The sequence below is a fragment of the Schistocerca serialis genome, chromosome 8 (assembly GCF_023864345.2).
Source record: "Schistocerca serialis cubense isolate TAMUIC-IGC-003099 chromosome 8, iqSchSeri2.2, whole genome shotgun sequence".
Classification (NCBI taxonomy): Eukaryota; Metazoa; Arthropoda; class Insecta; order Orthoptera; family Acrididae; genus Schistocerca; species Schistocerca serialis.
The window spans coordinates 108,823,393-108,843,928 of record NC_064645.1 but is presented as its reverse complement, the minus strand read 5'-3'; positions in this window follow the sequence as shown (position 1 = coordinate 108,843,928).

Genomic DNA, 20,536 nt, shown 5'->3' with positions numbered 1-20,536 from the left:
TGGTTTTGAGGTGACTGCTGTTAAGTGGATCTGTGGTTTTTGTCTGCATTTTGTTGTGGAGTTTTTCTATTATTATGGGTTTATATCCATTATTATGAGCAACTGTTTTAATTATATTGATTTCATTTCTTTTGGTCTGTGTCACTCATTGATACTTTTTTAATTCAGAGTAACATCTTTCTGAAATATGGCATGTTTTGTTGGCGGCGGTGGCAATATGAGTTGCCAAAACTGACATCTGTGGTGGTAGGTTTTCTGTAGATGCTAAATTGATGTATATCGTTACCATTGCAAATTTTCAGGTCAAGAAAGTTAATGCTTTTATTAGTTTCATGTTCAACTGTGAATTTAATATTTTTGTGCATTTTGCTTAGATCTGCTATTAATGTATCTATATCATCGTTTGAACCATCAAAAAGCTAGATTGTATCATCAACATATCTTCTGTAATAGATTATTTTGTTTGAGATGTGCTGGTTGGTTGAGAAGAATTTTTGTTTATATGGTTGATGTAAATGTCAGCCAATATCCCAGCTAAGCTACTTCCCATTGCCAAACCATCATGCTGTTGGTACAGTTTGTTGTTGAAGCTGAAGTAATTATGCTCTATAATAAGTGAAAGTATTTCTGTGAGTTTACTGATCTCTGCAACACTAATTTTCTTATTTTATAAGCAGAGTGTTTCTTATAATGTTAATAGTCTCTTTGATGGGGATGTTTGTGTACAGGTTGACTATGTCCAGTGATGCTAATTTAGCTGTTGGTGGGATGTGGATGTCTTTAATTAAGCTTATGAGTTCATGTGTGTTATGTATGGTGTAGTTATTTTCAAATGTATAGTATTTGGTAATGAGGTTTTTTAATTTACAGCTTATAAAGTACACAGGGATGTTTCTTGAGTTAACAATCAGGCGAATGGGGCAATTTCCTTTATGAACCTTTGGCTGTGTACGCAGTTTTGATGCTAAGGGATTCATTGCTATGCAGTTACGTATTTCATATTTGTTCAGTAAAAAGTTACAGTTTTGTAGTAGCTTTCAGAGTTTAGTTTGCAATTTTGCTGTAGGATCTGTCTTTATTTCAGTAATATTGTTGCTATGGAAAAATTGCAAGGTTTTCTCTTCATATTCTCTTTCATGCATTACGATTAAAGAATTTCCATTGTCAGCTTTTACTATGAGTGCTTTACTTTTAGAAAGTTTGCTGTTAATATTTTTCAAATCCTTAAGTTCAGTGTTTTTGTGGGTATTATTTGTTTGAAGTTGTTTCATTATCAGTTTATTTGTCTTGTATGCAACTGCATTTTTCTCACATGTGTCTAGTTTTGCTGTCTCATAAACTAGTTTTGTGCAGGCTATGAGATTTTTAACACTGCGATTATTGAAATTCGTTCCAGTATCATGTTTCGGACCTTTATTTAATAAAGTGAGTTCAATGCTGCTAAATTGGATGTCAGTTGTATTAATAACTCTATCAAAAAAATTGTGTTGGCTTAGCTGTTTCTTTTTATCAAACTCCGAATTGTGCATAGATTTTAAGGCTTCAGTTTTTTTTTTTTTGTGTTTGAATAAGATAACCTTCTGTTCTTTATCTACTTTATCGTCTATGTGCTGTAGGGTGTGTGAGAATTGTAAATGTGAGAAGCTGTGTCCTAGCTGCAGATGCAAGTTGTACATGACATTGTTTAAGTTTTCTTTTTTCTTGTATTGCATTTTAATCTCTGCTTTTAGCTATATATTTTCACATTTTTGCTTAGCAAATCTGGCAGCTTTAGTTTTGCAGTTTATTTTGACATATTTCGGAACTATTTTAAGTGACATACACACTTTGTTGAATTTAATGTTAAGACACATTTTCATTAGGTTAATTTTATGTTTCTTGAAAGCATGTATATTTCTCATTACCTGGCGAGGTAAGCTTAATGCAGATTTGTCATATGATGACATGATGGAGACCGTGGCTGTTGTTTGAAGACAAATGAAGATCGTGTTAGGACAGCAACCAGCCACAAATTTACTTTCAGTTCCTTTATTCAAAGGGTACCATTACCGGTCTCGAATCGTTGTGATACATTCTCAGATGGTTGACACCCTTTCCTTATGACATGTGATGTGTTTTTTTTACAGAATGGAGTGGGAATGCATTTATATATGTTGGACGAATGTTATGAAAACAAACACTCCAAACCGACGTTTCACGTTAAATCACATGCAACTAAAATCTGTAACGCAAGTATCTGTGTGGTGCGTGTTTCGAAACTGGTAACGGTACCCTTTGAATCAAGGAACTGAAAGTAAATTTGTGGCTGGTAGCTGTCCTAACACCATCAACATATGTCACTGACAAGCCTCTTGCCATGCATATGCATAAACAACTTCACACTGTCCATTCCACCCTTACAAACTAAAAATGACACTTTCTTTCTTAATAAATTATCCTTAACATATATGCTTCAGTAATACATAGTCTGGCATGTTTAAACTCTTACAGTTGGTATCTCATCTGCCTGTCCGGCAGTTCTTTTACCCTTTGTTGTGGAACAACTTTCGGAAATTTGTGCTTGCAAGAAAAGTTCTTGTTATGCTTTCTAGCGAAAGGTACAAAAAAAAGTTCGTCACATCTAATCACAATATTCACAATATTTCGACAAATATTCACACTTATTCCTCCCTCTCAGCGCCCGTTAGAGACTGAATTCCCTAGAAACGCTTTATTTTCTGTCACTTCTGCTCACCTAAAACAATATCCTAGTTCCTGGTGGCACTACAGCATACCAATTACGTCGTGATATATTCGTCATAGTTTAAATGGTTTGCCTTGAGCAACAGACGCAACTCGTGTCAGCTCTACACTGGCAACAGCTTCCTGTCGCATATGGTTAACTTTGGTGTGATGTTCAGTTATAACACGTTTGCTTTGAGGTTCGTGTTCGCCCTTCAGCTGCTTAATACTCGCCATGTATATCAGACTTGAGCTATGCCGTAAACTGCTTACTGCACACGTCAGCTGTTTGCTCTGCAGTCATGCTTCATTCTGAACCTCTGGCGTATACTCTTCAACAAATTGTCGGCTTCATCGCCCTCTTTGCGAACTCATCTCCTCCTCCTGTTCCACAGTTCACTCTTATTCTGACGAAATTACGTGCCTGTACCGTTCCTACGACAATATCTGAAACACAAGTATCAACAACTTCTTGTGTATTCCCTGTATTATCTGAAACAACAACACAGTTCCACTTTTCACGACGCCAAAATTACCACCACATGCACTTCCCTGTGTATCCCATCCAGGCTGTCCGGCCTCTATAAACACCCATTATAACTCAATGGGTCAGATTCTGCTGCACTTAAATCACTCGTGTTGCTATCCCCACACTTAATTACTTCGGTACAGCTTACACTTATTGCTGCCACCTCATATTACATGCTTCCGCTGGATGTCGGAGCTGGTACTTCTACATTATTCCCCTTCCCTTCATTAACGTCATTATTCTGAGCCTCGCTTAAATTCCTAGGAAGCTGTAGTCTGATACTACCTACAATTAATTTAGTCTTCCCAGGAGCGACAGCTTCAACGACATCAACAGTAGTCGAACATCATGCAGGAACAGGTAAACTATTCTCAAGTCTGCTGCTCTCCTTTTTATCTTCCTTCTTTCCATCCATTGCATAATCCACATATTCCTCTCCTCTCCATCGTTTTCGCTTAGCCTGTCATCGTGGCCTCATCACATCTTCTCTCTGTACTCCGGAGATTAGTGATAACTGTCCTACATATCAGCATCAAGTCCTTCTATTCTTTTACACCGCTTTCCGTTGTGCACTCGCACCTTATCTACTTCGTCTCTCAAAATTCTCAGTACGTCCTCTTTGGTGGCCCCAGGACACGATTATCTCATATCAGCAATGCAAACATAATCGAAGAAGCCCACTCAAATGTACCAGTACCCTAACACTTTTCACTACCTTACGTGTTTAAGAGTTGAGCCATATTCCTCGCTCTGCACTCTAACATTCTGCGTGGATTCTGTTTTTCCTAAGTCGTGTCTCCCTACCACTTTCATGCAACGAAGCTCTGAGCGTGTTTTTTAGGTAATTGACTAGTTTGAACCTGGGACCTGTTGCTGGTAAGGAGACGCCAGAGCACACATGACATGTAGAGTTCAGAAGAGTTCTGTGAGACTAGCAATGATATAATCAAATACTTAATGATTTCAGCGTCAGCTCCCCTGCACTCCCTGTAAAAGAATCTTAATACTAACTAAATTTAGTGGAAAGATTTCCTATTTTTAGTTAGCTGGTAAAATAACGTCGAAAAAGCAGTTAAGTTTACCATTGGAAACTGTATTCTACTCACAAAACATTGTTTATAAATTGCACTATTGATAAAAGGAAATATTTTAATACAGGATGATAAAAACCAACTGCGTTCAACAAAAATGTGAACGAATATTCCCTGAATGGGTTTCCAAGTTCTACAATGGATCGTAGGATGACCTATGCCATATCACATCTATAATCTAGATTTAACTTAAGTTTAATAAAAGAGAAAAGTATCAAAGTGGTCTACAGTGACCCTCAATTATCTTTAATTACTTATCTAACTTGTCGTAAATTACAGTGGCTGATGTGGCTTCTCAATAATTATATAACAGAAAAATCATCGCGTTTCAGATTTTTACTTCAAGTAGCAAATGTGAACACCAGGAAATTTAATTGATGATCGACACTAGTATTACGTAAAAAGGGGGTGTAACAGATGAGACTTCTGCAGTTCTGAGTGAAGCCTTATGCGCTCAAAAATGCGGCATCGCGTGCGTTCATTACCTTGTCGGTGTTTAGGCAGCGTCAGGGGGCGGCGGGCGGCACAGCTCCACACACCTCGCCGTCTCAGAAGCAACTCTCTCCTAACTTCTCCTTACTACAATTTACCAAAGGTTAAAAAAAAGCTATCTGGCTGTGTTTTCAACTGACCAATTAGGGTCTCAATGTTAACCTTAAGCTCTGCCTACAAAATTCTGTCTGTCCAATGAGAAACGTTATACTTTTCGTGGTGGGGCAATGTTTTTAACGTTTGCAACGTAACAGAGACGCGAAAAAGTCTCACGCTAAAACTGGCAGCTGGTGTGGCCCTTTTAGTGTTATAGTAAGATCTATACTGTTCTTCTAGAGGGCTCCCTAATCGTAGGGCCTTCTAGCTTAACATGGTTCTGCTCTCGGGCTCTGCTCTCGTTTCTCCCCTCAGAACTGCGTCTGTCCATGGTGGGAAGGTATGACATGCATTTAGGCGTTCTTGTGTTAGTCTGTGGTATTCCATTTGCTCACTCGTTGATCGTATTACTTTGGTAATTTAATGTCAGGATTTATTCGGAGCTATGTGACATACTGCCGGATTTGCTATCATGTCAGGGTTTTCATGGAAGGTGTTGGATTTTCCTGACACCTTTCAGCACAAACAAACTTAAATTATGAGAAGGATTAACAGTAACACTATCCTATTACTCCTTACTATAAGTTAATTATGCTTGCCTAAGTGGCTGCTCATAATTACTGCCACACACCGAAACAATGACCGAACATAGCTTCAACTCCAGAATCACTACTCACGGTTAACAGGTTGTATACTGCTAGAAAATGAGCCACACCTCTTGATCTTGACACAATCACTGCCCATGTCCACCAAGTGAAAACTAACACTGATACGTACGCCTCCTAAAAAATAACAACTGCACAATTCAACTCCCATCAAAACCCACTGACGGGCTATGACCCCACAGTCACACAAAAACAACACAAAAAGACTGCAGGCAGCCCACCCTGCGTCGAGGAAACTGCCGCTCTCCAGTAGTCGGGTCATCTTCTTCACCCTCACATGGTGGTTCTGGGCGTTCCTGCTCTCTCTGCTGCCACCGACTGGCGTGGTGACTGGGTCGAAGGTCCCCTGCTGACACCACTGGAAGTAAGTGGGTTGGCTTGCGGAATGGCGGGCTCAGTGGATACACTGGCGACCAGAAGAAAAGAATTTATTCAATGTTGATTACAAATTAGGTTTTGGCTCAACAAGGCAAGCATGCCTCACTCTGTTGACACTGGCCAGTGCTGACTCGTGGAGGCTGCTTCTGTCTGCAATGCTGTTGGCAGATCAGAGAACCGCCAGCAGGCCCAATATACGAAGGCCGTGACCTCAGCGGCGCTGCTTGAATTGCTGCGGAGGCCTTCCACAAGGGGAATGGATCCTTCTCGCGGCTCGGTTCCGCACACAGGCAATGCGGCGGCGTATGGTGATTTGAGAGCAGGATGCGACACGCTGTCCCAACGGTGGCTGGCTGGTACGGCAGTTCACTGGCACTGAGTTACCAAGTCCCACAAGGATCTCTGTATCGGCAGCGGCTGGCCTAATCCGAATTCGAGGTCATGGCTGCTGCTGGCGATGACAGTCATCTGTCACTTCGTTGTTTGGCGTGGTCCTGGCGTCGTGGTACTGTTTTTGCACTCCGAAGAAGTACCTCTGCCTCAGAATTAAGAACCACCTATACGTCTCTGGTATACATCTGTTGCACCAAACTCCGCCTCTTAGTCAAGTAACCCTGAACAAGAGTTTGGCCCCAGCGTGGTGACAGCAAACCGACACGTTATGGCTGTTACCGTTGCGCAGCACAGTTTTCCACTGAGGGCAGCTTACCTGTCTCGCAGTCTACCCAGGTAGATGTTATTCTGACCCACATCTCGCCACACTACGGCTTCCAAACTTCACAGTGGCTATCTTACTACTTCTTAATTTCACTTACAGCTTGGTAGTGACACTACACTCTGATAAAACACGGAATTTAGGTATAAAGAGTGTCAAATAATAACTTCATATACTGAGATTAATGTCAGTATACACACTTACATAGCAAAATTGCATCAGCAACAGAAGTGAAAAGGAACTCACGCTAGAATATTGTAATAAACACTACTATAAATTCCAATTAGAATATCTCCTTCTAGAAATTCGCTCCTTATATTGCATACATGTCGGTGGATCAAGGCACAGGCGTTTCCTGGCAAATTGAAGAGATTGCTTCGATTTCGTTGTACATGCTGCAACCACGCGATTTTTTAAATCCTCTTGTGACTTCGGAACTTTTGCTTTTCTATTTACCCCAGGAAAAAAAACTCCAGTGGCATCAAATCAGGCGAACGTGCAGGCCAGCTCATAGCGCTTCCACGTCCAATCCAACAACGAGGAAAGAGCTAGGCGAGCGTTTTCCTAAAACCAAGTCAGTAGTGAGGCGGTCACCTGTTGGGCTGGTGACTCATAGATCTGCGTATTTAATGTGGTAATTCCTCCAGGACAGCCGGTAGCATTTTCGTAAGAAATTGTACGTATCTCCTACCCCTGAAGGTTTCTTCAGTAAAGTAATAACTAATCTTTCAGTCTCCACTGCGTTTGGTATTCATCCTGCCTCAGACACTGCTGATTCTTAGCGACCCAATAAGTTAGTTAATTATGTATTCCATAGGACAATTGAATGATTCTTTTATCGAAATGATGTGGAACGAGTCAGTCTGCAGGATATGTATACATGATGATAACATTATCATTTTATTCCTACTGATACAAGTACACTTAAAAACGAATTGTATGTGTGTTTTATTGGCTACCAGTTTTTAAGTATAAATGCGTCAGTGGAATAGAAGGAGTTGTCCAGGACAAATGATTTCAAATTAGATTTAAATTTTGCTTTGCTACTTGTCACAGATTTTATATTACTGAGCGATTCAAAAAAAATTTATTGCTGTATATTGAACTCTTCACTGAGCCACTGACAGCTTTAAAAATGTGTAATAAACGTCATTCTTCCCTCTAGTGTTGTAGGTATGTACATCACTGTTCTTCTCAAACTGTGATGGATTATACACTGAAACACCAAACAAACTGGTATACGCATAGAGTGATTTATAAACAGGCGGAATACGCCTCTGTGGGCAGCAACGCCTATATAAGACAACAAGCATCTGGCGAAATTGTTAGATCGGTTACTGCTGCTACAATGGCAGGCTACAAGAATTAAGTAAGTTTGAACGTCTTGTTGTAGACGGCGCAAGAGCGATGGAACGGACGCAGCATATCTGAGATGGCGATGAAGTGGGGATTTTCCCGTGCGACCATTTCACGAGTGTACCGTGAATATCAGATATCCGGTAACACATCAAATCTCCGACATCGCTGGGGCTGGAGAAAGATCCTACAAGAACGGGACCAATGACAACTGAAGAGAATCGTTCAACGAGGCAAAAGTGAAACCCTTCCTCAAACAGCTGCAGATTTCAATGCTGGACTATCAACAAGCGCCAGCCTTTCAGCGAAACATCATCGATATGGGCTTTCTGAGCCGATATCCCAATCGTGTACCCTTGATACACAAAGTGTTTTGCCTCACCTGGACCGTTGATTAAAGGAAACATGTTGCCTGGTCGGACGAGTCTCGTGTCAAGTTCCATCGAGCGAATGTACATGTAGGGTATGGAGCTAACCTCATTCAACCTGGTAGAGGCTCTGTAATGGTGTGGTGGGTGGGGGGGGGGGGGAGGGTGGTGCATTTGAAGTGATATTTGACCACTGTCCGCTTATACACCAAGTTACAACTCTGACCAGTGACGCGTACATAACCATCCTGTCTGATCACCTGCATCCATTTATGCCCATTGTGCATTCCGACAGAATTGGGAAATTCCAGCATGACAATGCGACACCCCATACTTCCAGAATTGCTACAGAGTGGATCCAGGAAAACTCTTCTGAGTTTAAACACTTCCGCTGGCCACCAAACACCCCAGACATGAAGATTATTGACTATACCTGTGATGCTTTGCAACGTTCTGTGCAGAAGACACCTCCACCCCCACGTACTCTTACGGATTTATGCACAGCCGTGCGAGATTCATGGTGTCAGTTCCTTCCAGCATTAGTTCAGACATTAGTCGAGTCTCGAATGAAATTTTCACTTTGCAGCGGAGTGTGAGCTGGTTTGAAACTTCCTGGCAGATTAAAACTGTGTGCCGGATCGAGACTCGAATTCAGGACCTTTACCATTCGCAGGCAAGTGCTCTACCAACTGAGCCACCCAAGCACAACTCACGACCCGTCCTCACAGCTTTAACTCTGCCAGTACCTCGTCTCCTACCTTCCAAACTTCACAGAAGCTCTTTTGTGAAACTGCGAAGAGCTTCTGTGAAGTTTGGAAGGTAGGAGACGAGGTACTGGCAGAATTGAAGCTGCGAGGACGGGTTCTGAGTCGTGCTTGGGTAGCTCAGTTGGTAGAGCATTTGCCAGCGAAAGGCAAAGGTCCCGAGTTCGTATCTCGGTCCGCCGTCCTCCTTTCAAGACACTGTCCATACCGTTCAGCTACTTTTCCAGGTCCTTTGCTGTCTCTGACAGAACTAGAATGTCGTCAGCAAGCCTCAAAGCTTTTGTTTCTCCTGCATGGATTTTAATTCCTACTCCTAATTTTTCTTTTGATTCCTTTACTGCTTGCTCAATATACAGATTGGATAACGTTGGGGATAGGCTACAAACCTGTCTTATTCCCTCCTCAACCACTGTCCCTTTCATGCCCCTCGACTCTTACAACTGACATGTGGCTTCTGTACTAATTACAAATTGCCTACCGCTCCCTGAGTTTTACTCCTTTCACCTTCAGAATTTGTAATAGAATATTGTAGTCAGCGTTGACAAAAACTTTCTCTAAGTCTACAAATGCTAGAAACTTAGGTTTGCCTTTCCTTAAGCTATCTCCTAAAATAAGTCGTAGTGTCAGTATTGCCTCACGTGTTCCAACATTTCTACGGAATCCAAACTGACCTTCCCCGAGGTCGGCTTCTACCAGTTTTTCCATTCGTCTGTAATGAATTCATGTTAGTATTTTGCAACCGTGACTTGTTAAACTGATAATTTGTTAATTTTCACACCTACCAACACCTGATTTCTTTGGGTTTGGAATTATTTTATTCTTCTTGAAGTCTGAGGGAATTTCGCCCATCTCATACATCTTGCTCACCAGATAGAAGAGTTTTGTCATGACTGGCTCTCCCAAGGCTGCCAATAGTTCTAATGGAATGTTATCTACTCCGGAGGCCTTGTTTCGACTTTTGTTTCGTTACCTTACACAAAAACTGAAATGCTTTTGTACATAACTGACTCGGGCCACCGCCAAAGCCATCCGTTCTTATAAGGTGGCCTCGTTATCGATGATTAAAAGTAATTCCGCCAAAGTATATGCTGTTCTGCAACCATATTACGTTTCTTTCACTGGCAGGTGAAGAATTATATTCGCCCATTTCAGGAGTGCCCTGCCATCACAGTACAGCAAACGTAAATCACCGGTGCAAGAAATGCAATTACTAAGGTACACGCCTGGATTCCTAATCAATTGCAGGCTCGAACTATCGAAAAAATATTTTGATATGGTGGTCTGCCGTGAAATTATCGCCAGATCGCAAGTTATTTAGGAAAATTAAAGAGGTTGCTTTTCTTAACGATATTCATATTAAAAAATTTGACTGTCGCATATGTGCCTTCCTGCTCAGATTCTTTACGGTTGGAATGATTTTATTATGTCTGTCATCCTGGGGAATGCAGTTGTTCTCTTGAAGTAAAAATTGAACAGTCCATGAAAAAACTCAAATACTATAATTTTTACATTTTTCATGTAAGTGTGTATGACAGTTTGGATGATAAAATCTATCTTTAATATGATTTGGTATCCATATTTCTTTTGTCAACAATCCCATAGTGTTCCTAGATGTCACAAAAAATATCCGTGTCATTAACGTCACATTTCTACGACAACAAAAGAAAAAAAGCACCCACATAAACAACATGGAGCCCTTAAAATCGAAACTTTCGCTCTTAGCAACTATCATACCGATCCGTTTAATTTAATGCTGCGTGTCCGAACTGATGAAGCAGCTTCAAAACTTTACCATCATTTTGTTGGTAATTATTGAGTGTTGGCACCTGAGACAATATAAAGGCCCCTTTATTTTCATCATTGTGTCACCAAGCCAAGTTTTGACTCTATCAGAAAACGTTCTCTGATGGGATTATGACAGAGTGTGATATTAATTGCACTTATGAGGATAACAACTAAAGTATGATGGTGGGTTGCTAATTAAGAGTGGAAGTGAGACTACCTTATGCAATAATTAACAAAATTACATGAGAAAAACAATTAAAAATGAAAATAGTTATGTGGAGAAACGAAAAGTTGATAATACAAATAATAACAAATATTACACGAGAAAAAATAATTAGAGATAAAAAAATAACTATTTAGAGAAACGAACAATTTGATAATACATTAGTTACGATATGGTTGACAGTGTAAACAATATAAACATACAGGTTAGTGGCAGCAAGATTAGACATGATTTAGCTTCTAAAGCACAGGCTTTCGAGTTCATTAACACTGCAAATTGTTTTCTTTCCGTTTTCGGTCTTAACCATTATCCTGCCGTCATTTGTCCATACGTTATGTAGCCCAAATTTCGAAATCGCGCTCTTCAAAATGTTTAGTCTTTCAGAGGTCAGATCCTCGCGTACTGTCAGACCCGACTTGGCGAGATTCTTCTTTGCTCTGAAGATTTCAGATCTCTTCCTATACGACATAAATTTCACTATTATAGGTCTCGGTTTTGTAGAACCTGGCGACTTACGACCCACTCTATGACTTCTGTCAATGTCACTCAGAGTCACCTGCACGCCCAGCTTTTCTTGGACAAGGTTTATCACAAGTTCATCTGTGTTCTCCCTGCTGCTCTCTGGAATGCCGAACAGTCTGAGATTATTGCTTCTCTGATATTGTTCGAGCTCGTCCATCTTCTCGATCAATTTCTGTTCGAGCAGTCGTGCTTTCTCCTCACTTGCTTTTAACGATGTGTCCAGTGCACGGATCTCGCTCGCATTCGCCTCCAGAGTTTTCTGTATTTTGTCCGTCACTGCTGCAGTGACAGCATCAGTGATGGTTTGAACAACGAGCCCGAGCGTCTCCTTAGCCTGCAGCGCGGCACTCACCTCAGCCTTCACGAGTGCGCTTATGTCAGCGATCCCGGGCGGGGCGGCCGCAGCTCCCGGTGTAGACTCCACGCCTGCGCTGTCGCCGGCCTGGACGTTGGCTGCACTGCGCGTTGTTCGGCGATTTTCCATTTTTACTGCGATTCCGTGTAATTGGTGCTCAGTATGTGATGTAAAATACGACACTCGGCAGTAGATATACGGCTTTAGTATATGTACACTAGCCTAACTGCTTAAAACACCTCCAGATTTCACGTAAACTTGCGAGCCAAGCTAACGCACGTCACTCACAATTTGCGAAAGGGTTGCACTTCTGTCACGTTGAACGATTTTCTTCAGTAGTCGTTGGTCCCGTTCTGGCAGGATCTTTTTCCGGCCACAGCGATTTCGGAGATGTTCCTGGATTCCTGATATTCACGTTAGACTCGTGGAATGATCATTTGGGAAAATCACCACTAAATCGCTACCTCGGAGATGCTGTGTCCCATTGCACGAGCGCCGACTATAACAGCACGTTCAAACTCACTTAAATATTGATAACCTGCCATTGTAGCAGCAGTAACGGATGTCTGCGCCAGTTCTCTTGTATAGGCGTTGCCGATCGCAACGCCATATTCTGACTGTTTATATACCTCTGTATTTGAATATGCTTGCCTGCGTCAGCTTCTTTGGCGCTTCGTTGTATTAGGTCTTGTGTAAACGAGCTAGAAGCCTGCCTATCCGATTAGAGCAATAACTGAAGGGAAAACAACGCACGTTTACTCTTGGTGAGTAAACCACATTGCTAACAATGGTAGCTACTCGTAACTGGCACAATAAAAGGTAAGGTGACAGATGAGTCCATTGTTAGGTTTCGTGACATATCGGATTTGTCGGAACACTTCATGTCTACTTCCTTTTTTCTTATTTCTGCCAACGCCAGCGACCTAGCAGTTTTAGTGTTAAAATTGCGTACTGACGCTGAAAGTTGCAGTTTCCATTGGTAGCGCCGAGCGCCGATTACGTCAGCACTTCCCCTCACACATCTCCACCAACCGCAAAGGCCAGTCTTCTCATTTAGGTCTTTGCTCTAAGTTTCAACTGTTTTTGAAAATACCAATGTGAAGAAATACCACACTAGTTGCGTTAAACGCATCTGGTGTGCTGCTGCTTAACTTCGGAAGTCTCGTTAGTCCATTCACACGGCATGATGGGCAATCAACAACTGTCAGCGTGCGAACCACTCAGCGAATCATCATTAATACAGGCTTTCGGAGCCGGAGGCTCACTCGTGTACCCTTGATGACTGCACGACACAAAGCTTTACACTTCGCCTGTGCCCGTCGACACCGACATTGGACTGCTGATGACTGGAAACATGTTGCCTGGTTAGACGACTCTTGTTTCGTATTGGATCGAGCGGATAGACGTGTACGGGTATGCAGGCAACCTCACGGACCCTGCATGTCAGCAGGGGACTGTTCAAGCCAGTGGAGCCTCTGTAATGGTATGACGCGTGTGCAGTAGGAGTGATGTGGGTCCCCTGATGCGTCTGGATACGACTATAGAAGTTGACGCATACGTAATCATCCTTTCTGATCACCTGCACCCATTCATGTCCATTGTGCATTCTGACGAACATGGGCAATTCCAGTAGGACAATGCGACACCTCACACGTCCAGAATTGCTACAGAGTGGCTCCAGGAACACTCTTGTGAGTTTAAACACTTCCGGCTGGCCACCGAACTCTCCAGACATGAACGTTATTGAGCATATCTGGGATGCCTTGCAACGTGCTGTACGGAAGAGATCTCCACCCCCACCTACTCTTACGGATTTATTGACAACCCTGCAGGATTCATTGTCATTTCCCTCCAGCACTACTTCAGTCCATGCCACATCGTGTTTCTGCCCTTCTGCGCGCTCGCGGGGGCCCTACTCGACAGTAGTCATGTGTAGCATTATCTTTGGCTGTTCAGGGTATTACCTTCGCACATTGAATAAAATGTCGGGGCATGGTTCCAATAGTTACGTACGTGTATAAAACAGTAATGTTCCCAAATTCGCATCGTGGTCACTGAAACGTTAGTTTAAAAAGGTAGGTAGCACTGTGGAAAGGTATGCGTTGCTTCTTAGGCCAGAGTTCACAACATACTAATAGTAAGAATCGGCAAGCGAGTATTCAAAGTGATATATATGAAGACAGTAACTGTTCTCGAAAGAACAGAATACTGTTGAGGACCCTGCAGCTTTTCCCTGGAATAAATGATGACTAACTGAAACCCTCAGCTGCCGACAGATGTTGTTGATATACCTCGATGTGGACAGGTGAAAACGTGTGCCCCGACCGGGACTCGAACCGAAGATCTCCTGCTTACATGGCAGACGCTCTGTCCATGTGAGCCACCGAGAACACGGACGAATAGTGCGACTGTAGGGACTTATCACTTGCACGCTTCCCGTGAGACTCACATTCCCAACTGTCCACAATTCTACATATGTAATATACCTTATAGACATTTGCCCATCCACTCATTACTCGCGCACGCTTTGGCGATTCCCGTAAGAGTTTGAGCAACCTGTACGCATTCGCACAGACGAAGGTCAATAGCTGGGTAGCCTTTAACTATATATATGAAGACAGTAACTGTTCTCGACAGAACAGGTTGCCCAAACTCTTACGGGAATCGCCAAAGCGTGCGCGAGTAATGAGTGGATGGGCAAATGTCTATAAGGTACATTACGTATGTAGAATTGTGGACAGTTGGGAATGTGAGTCTCACGGGAAGCGTGCAAGGGATAAGTCCCTGCAGTCGCGCTATTCATATGTGTCCTCGGTGGCTCAGATGGATAGAGCATCTGCCATGTAAGCAGGAGATCCCGGGTTCGAGTCCAGGTCGGGGCACACGTTTTCACCTGTCCACATCGACGTATATCAACAACACCTGTCGGCAGCTGAGGGTTTCAGTTAGTCATCATTTATTCAAAGTGATGCTTGAAAATTACTAAAACTTGTTGAAAATTGTTCGACTGTACCTACAGTTAGCTTTGCTATCGCGGCCCAGTCTCACCTTGTTAATCTGCAGGTGGACGCTTGTTTGGTGGTTGCAAAATCAGTCATTGTTGTTTCACCAACAACCTGGGTCGGCGCGTAAGTGCAGCTCATCTTTACTTCATTTCAGTTGCCTGAGTTGTAGGTATCCTGAACACGGACCAGTAAAATGATGCCTCTTTGATTTCAGGCAGTTAACCCTGTAAAGCGTTCCCTAATATTTGACGCTGAAAAACAGCGTCACGTCCTCTGTTTTGTCTTTTGCTATGGTCAGTGAAGTGGGTCCCCGACAGCACAGCGGTGTTCTCTTTCTAACTGCTATATTTTATTTTACGTTATCGAGTTCTGGCGACTCTTACATTCTGTTAATTTTGCAGTGCCTGCTCCCTGGTGGCACCTCACGCTCGCAAATGTAGCCTGACTGTACGTTCCCAGCCAACGTTTCGATCTTACCTTGCGGGCGAAGTATTTCGAAGAAAGCCCTGATTTCTACGTTTTGCTTACAAAAGTGTCCTGTCCGAACCTTGTTAAAAACACATTTCTGCTCCTTTCACCTTCGAGTAGCTAAACAGCCTCTGCTGATGGTCCTGTGAGAAATATCTTTACCTCAGTGACCAGTGCCTGCCCTGCAGCGTCACATCAAAAGAAAGCGGGTAAGGCAAGGGGCGTTGAACTGTGTGGCTGCCCGCTCGTCCACTCGGGGAACTCATGGCGGTTGGGATCGGCTCAAAATGGCTCTGAGCACTATGGGACTCAACTGCTGTGGTCATTAGTCCCCTAGAACTTAGAACTACTTAAACCTAACTAACCTAAGGACATCACACACACCCATGCCCGAGGCAGGATTCGAACCTGCGACCGCAGCAGCAGCGCGGCTCCGGACTGGAGCGTCCAGAACCGCACGGCCACCGCGGCCGGCTGGGATCGGCTCTCCTAACTGCCTACGTTACCTGATTGCGCCTACTTGCTTGCAGCTAAATAAAACATCCTTCCAGAGTGGTGTCTTATTTCGAGTAACCATGCAGTTCTGTGTAAAAATGTAAATTACGTTCATTAGCTACTATCAGTCTCTGGTACTGATGCGCATCTCTTTAGTCGGTGGTGATTGATTACTCTGATATGATCAGCCTGTTCAAGTCTGATTTCATATTACTTACAGGACAGTCTTGTTTCAGTCCCCAATCGTAGTTTGATGAAGCCTGCCACGAATCCTCTACTGCGCCGACCTCTTCATCGTGTTGAATATTGTACAGTCTGTCTTCCTCTACAGTTTCTATTCTTCAGAGCTGCCTCTAGTACCATTCCCTGATGTCACAACACAAGTCATATCTTCCTGTCTCTTCTTTTTATCACCTTTCTCCATATATTAATATCGCCAATTCTGCGGAGAGCTTCATCATTCTATATCTTATAATTCCACCTAATTTCCAACATTCTTCTGTAGCACATCACCCCAAACGCTTCAATTCTCTTTCGTTCCAGTTTTCCCACTGTCCATAACTCACTAACGTACAGTGCTGTTCTCGAGACGTACATTCTCAGAAATTTCTTCCTAAAATTAAGATCCTTCCTTAGACGATTTATAATTTGACCACCTCGAACTTGGTCTTCCATTCTTACTGTTCCATTTTTATTCTCATATATATTGCGTTTTACCCGTCTTTCCCTATACGTTAGCCGCACGGTCAGAGGCGCCTTGCCACGGTTCGCGCCCCTGGCCCCGTCGGTCATTCGAGTCCTCCCTACGGCATCGGTATGCGTATTGTCCTTACCGTAGGTTAGTTTAAGTTAGATCAAGTAGTGAGTAAGACTAGGGACCGACGACCTCAGCTGTTTGGTCTCATAGGAACTTACCACCACCACCCTATACCTTATCTCTAACTTTCTCAAAATTTCTAACATCTTGCACCATTTTATGTTGTCTAACGCTTTTCTAGGTTAACACTAAATAAAATTCAGTGTCCCCCAACAACCCCTGGGAGTCTATCACTTGGAAGAGAATTTTGGCGACTTGCTGGTTCCTAACCTACCGCAGTAAACTACTGGGGAAAGGGAACCGACAATTTCACGTTCAATCCAAACCACATGCCGTCCCAGGCGAATCTCCACAACATTGAGATGCGACGGCTAGATTAAATGATGACTGAAATATGCGGTGATCCGTATGGGATTCACCGAGCGAGATGGCACAGAGGTTAGCACACAGGACTCGCATTCGAAAGGAGGACGTTTCAAAACCCGCGCCCGGCCATCCAGATTTAGGTATTTCGTGATTTCCTTAAATCACTCCAACCAAATGGCGGGATGGATTCTTTCAAAGGGCACGGCCGATTTCCTTCACCATCCGTGACGCAATCTGAACTTGTGCTTCGTCTCTAATGGAGTCGGCCGGCCGGAGTGGCCGTGCGGTTCTGGGCGCTACAGTCTGGAACCGAGCGACCGCTAGGGTCGCAGATTCGAATCCTGCCTCGGGCATGGATGTGCGTGATGTCCTTAGGTTAGTTAGGTTCAATTAGTTCTAAGTTCTAGGTGACTGATGACCTCAGAAGTTAAGTCGCATAGTGCTCAGAGCCATATGAACCGCTTCTATCTAATGGAGTCGACGTCGACGGGACGTTAAACCCAATCTTCCTTCCGGAAGGAATTCGGTCGTGCTACTTTTTTGAGGCACGCGCTTTGCCGCTGGGCCACCACGCCAGAAGACTACTCCCAATGAAACTGTATTCACTGTATTTAAGTCTTTCCTCACTTATCAACCACTTCAGAATCGCCTCCCAGATGCCTTTATCTTTTCTAAAGCCAAACTCTTTATCTTTAAATAAATCCCCAATTTTCTTTACCAATCTTGTGCCAGGAACAAAAATGCATGAACGATTAAGCTCATTGTGCCATAGTTTTCGTATTTATTTGCCTGTGGCTTCTTCGGGATTGTGGGGATGACATTTTTCATAGCGTCCGATGGTATCTCTCCAAGCCTCATAGATTCTACACCGTAACTTGGCCGGCCAGGGTGGCCGAGCGGTTCTAGGAGCTACAGTCTGGAACCGCGCGATCGCTACGGTCGCAGGTTCGAATCCTGCCTCGGGCATTGGTGTGTGTGATGTCCTTGGAGGTTAGTTAGGTTGAAGTAGTTCTAAGTTCTATGGGACTGATGACCTCAGTAGTTAAGTCCCATAGTGCTCAGAGCCATTTGAGCCATTTCAATCCTAACTTGAAGAATTGGTTACCAATAAGGACAGGTTATCTAACACTTCTCCTTTATTTGCTCGCAAGTCTTCGAAGTCGAAGACTGACCCCCGTATGTCTTCCAGAATCGACATCCATTTCTCATTGTATCGCGTCAGCAGTCAGTTCTTCTCCCTCGTAGAGGTCCACAGTGTACTATTTCCACTTCTATCCCTACTCAGCATTTACCAGTGAAGTTTCCTTTTCCAGCATTAATTTTGACGTCTCTGCTTTCAGTCTTACCGAAATTTGTTTTAACTTCCCTGTCTTTCATTTCGACGACTATTTCAATTTCCATATTGTCACATTTCTCCTGCATTCAATTCGCTTTAGCTTCCCTACACCTCTTACCGATGTCTCTCGTATCTCTGCCATCGTTGGATGAAGACACACCGATGGCACGGACCATGAGCACTATAGGGTTAACGGCTGCCGGGAACTACAAAGGCGGTGGTATGACTAGCCACAAAGCAGGCGGTACTGACGCGGGACTTCGTCTCTGTCAGCAGTGGTCGACTACAGGCGATATTCTGAACTATTAGCTTGCGATATCTCTGCTACCGTGGCCTCTCTTGTGTGCTTTGTCACCTTAATATCAAATATAACTGATTGCATCTTGTGGCAGACGCGAAATTCTGATACGTCAGGTGTCAGTTTCTTCTGCTTCGCTTATTTCCATATTTACTTTGAATTTTCTCGAAGAAAAGCGTCTCGTGATTTGAGATTAACAGAGAGAATCCCTAAATACTGATTTCGATCTTCCGAAGTTGTTTGGCGGTGGAAGATCGTAGCACTGTCCCTCCTTTCAATCGTCGCACGAACGTCCACATGACAGATATTGTGATAACCTATCGCGGAATTGAAAAGCAGCTACAATGGATTAGTAGTGGAAAGGCGTCGGGATCAGATGAGACACCTATAAGATTCTATAAAGATTGTGCGAAAGAACTGTCTCCCCTTCTAGCAGAAATTTATCGTAGATCGCTAGAGCAACGGAAGGTACCCAACGAGTGGAAAAAAGCGCAAGTGATTCTCGTTATTAAGGAATGCCGTAAGACAGATCCACAGAATTATAGACCTGTATCGTTGACGTCAATCTGTTGTAGGATTATGGAACATGTTTTATGTTCAAGAATTATGACTTTTTTGGGAAATGAACATTTCCTCTATAAAAATCAATATGGATTTCGCAAACAGAGGTCCTGGGATACTCAGCTCGCTCTGTTTCTTCATGAGATCCACAGAGCAGTGGACATCGGCGGTGAGGTTGATACAGTGTTCCTTGATTTCAGTAAGGCATTTCACACAGTCCCGCATTGCTGTTTAATAAAAGGAATACGAGCTCGGAGTACCGGAGGAGACATGCTATTGGGATCAAGACTTTCTTGCATAAGAACTCAACACTTCGCTCTTAACGAAACTTGTGGGGATATTTTTAAAAATATTTATATTTTGATTAAATTATTATTCTCTTGTGGAGATTCAGAAATCTGTTATGAGTTTTGCACCACCTCTTGGTGGATAGAGCAAAGACTTTTCAAAAACTTAAGTACTATATGTGATGGTTTATATGTCACCTGAAATCGTTTGCAGAAGGCGTAGCGTTCTCAAGATTAAGAACAGAGTTCGCATTGCCACTTAATTTATTTGTGTCGTGATCATGTTCAACCACGACCGGATATGAGACATAGCAACTACGAACAGAGAAACCTAAGGGATCAGACAGAACTGGAAATTTTCTTTGCTATACTACACCACACGTTAAAAGAAATTGGATTTAAATCACAAACATGGTAAATGGCAATGCGCCTTCTGCCTTAACTACGACGTTTGCCGACATGTAGTCGGTCCCTGGTAGCTGTATGAAAACTATAAAACACCGTTATTTCTATTGCCATTAATAGGAGATGGATAGCAAAGAAATACTTTAAGTAATAAGCAGGCACTACAGAATTTGAGAGCACAATAACCAATTTAATTACCTTAGTCAGTATTGCTAACAACAGGCTCCGTACAGTTTTAATGTTCTATCTTCGATATTTCATCTTAGCTGCACACAAATTCTTACATAGCACTGAACAATAGTAATATTTTGTAATAACTAATTAGTGATTGCGTACCACAGCCACATACACATCGGCCGTCTTTAAAAAATATATCAGGACTGTGGTAACAGAAGAGGATTACAATTCTTCAGCTGTCAAAAAATAAGAAACACAAAA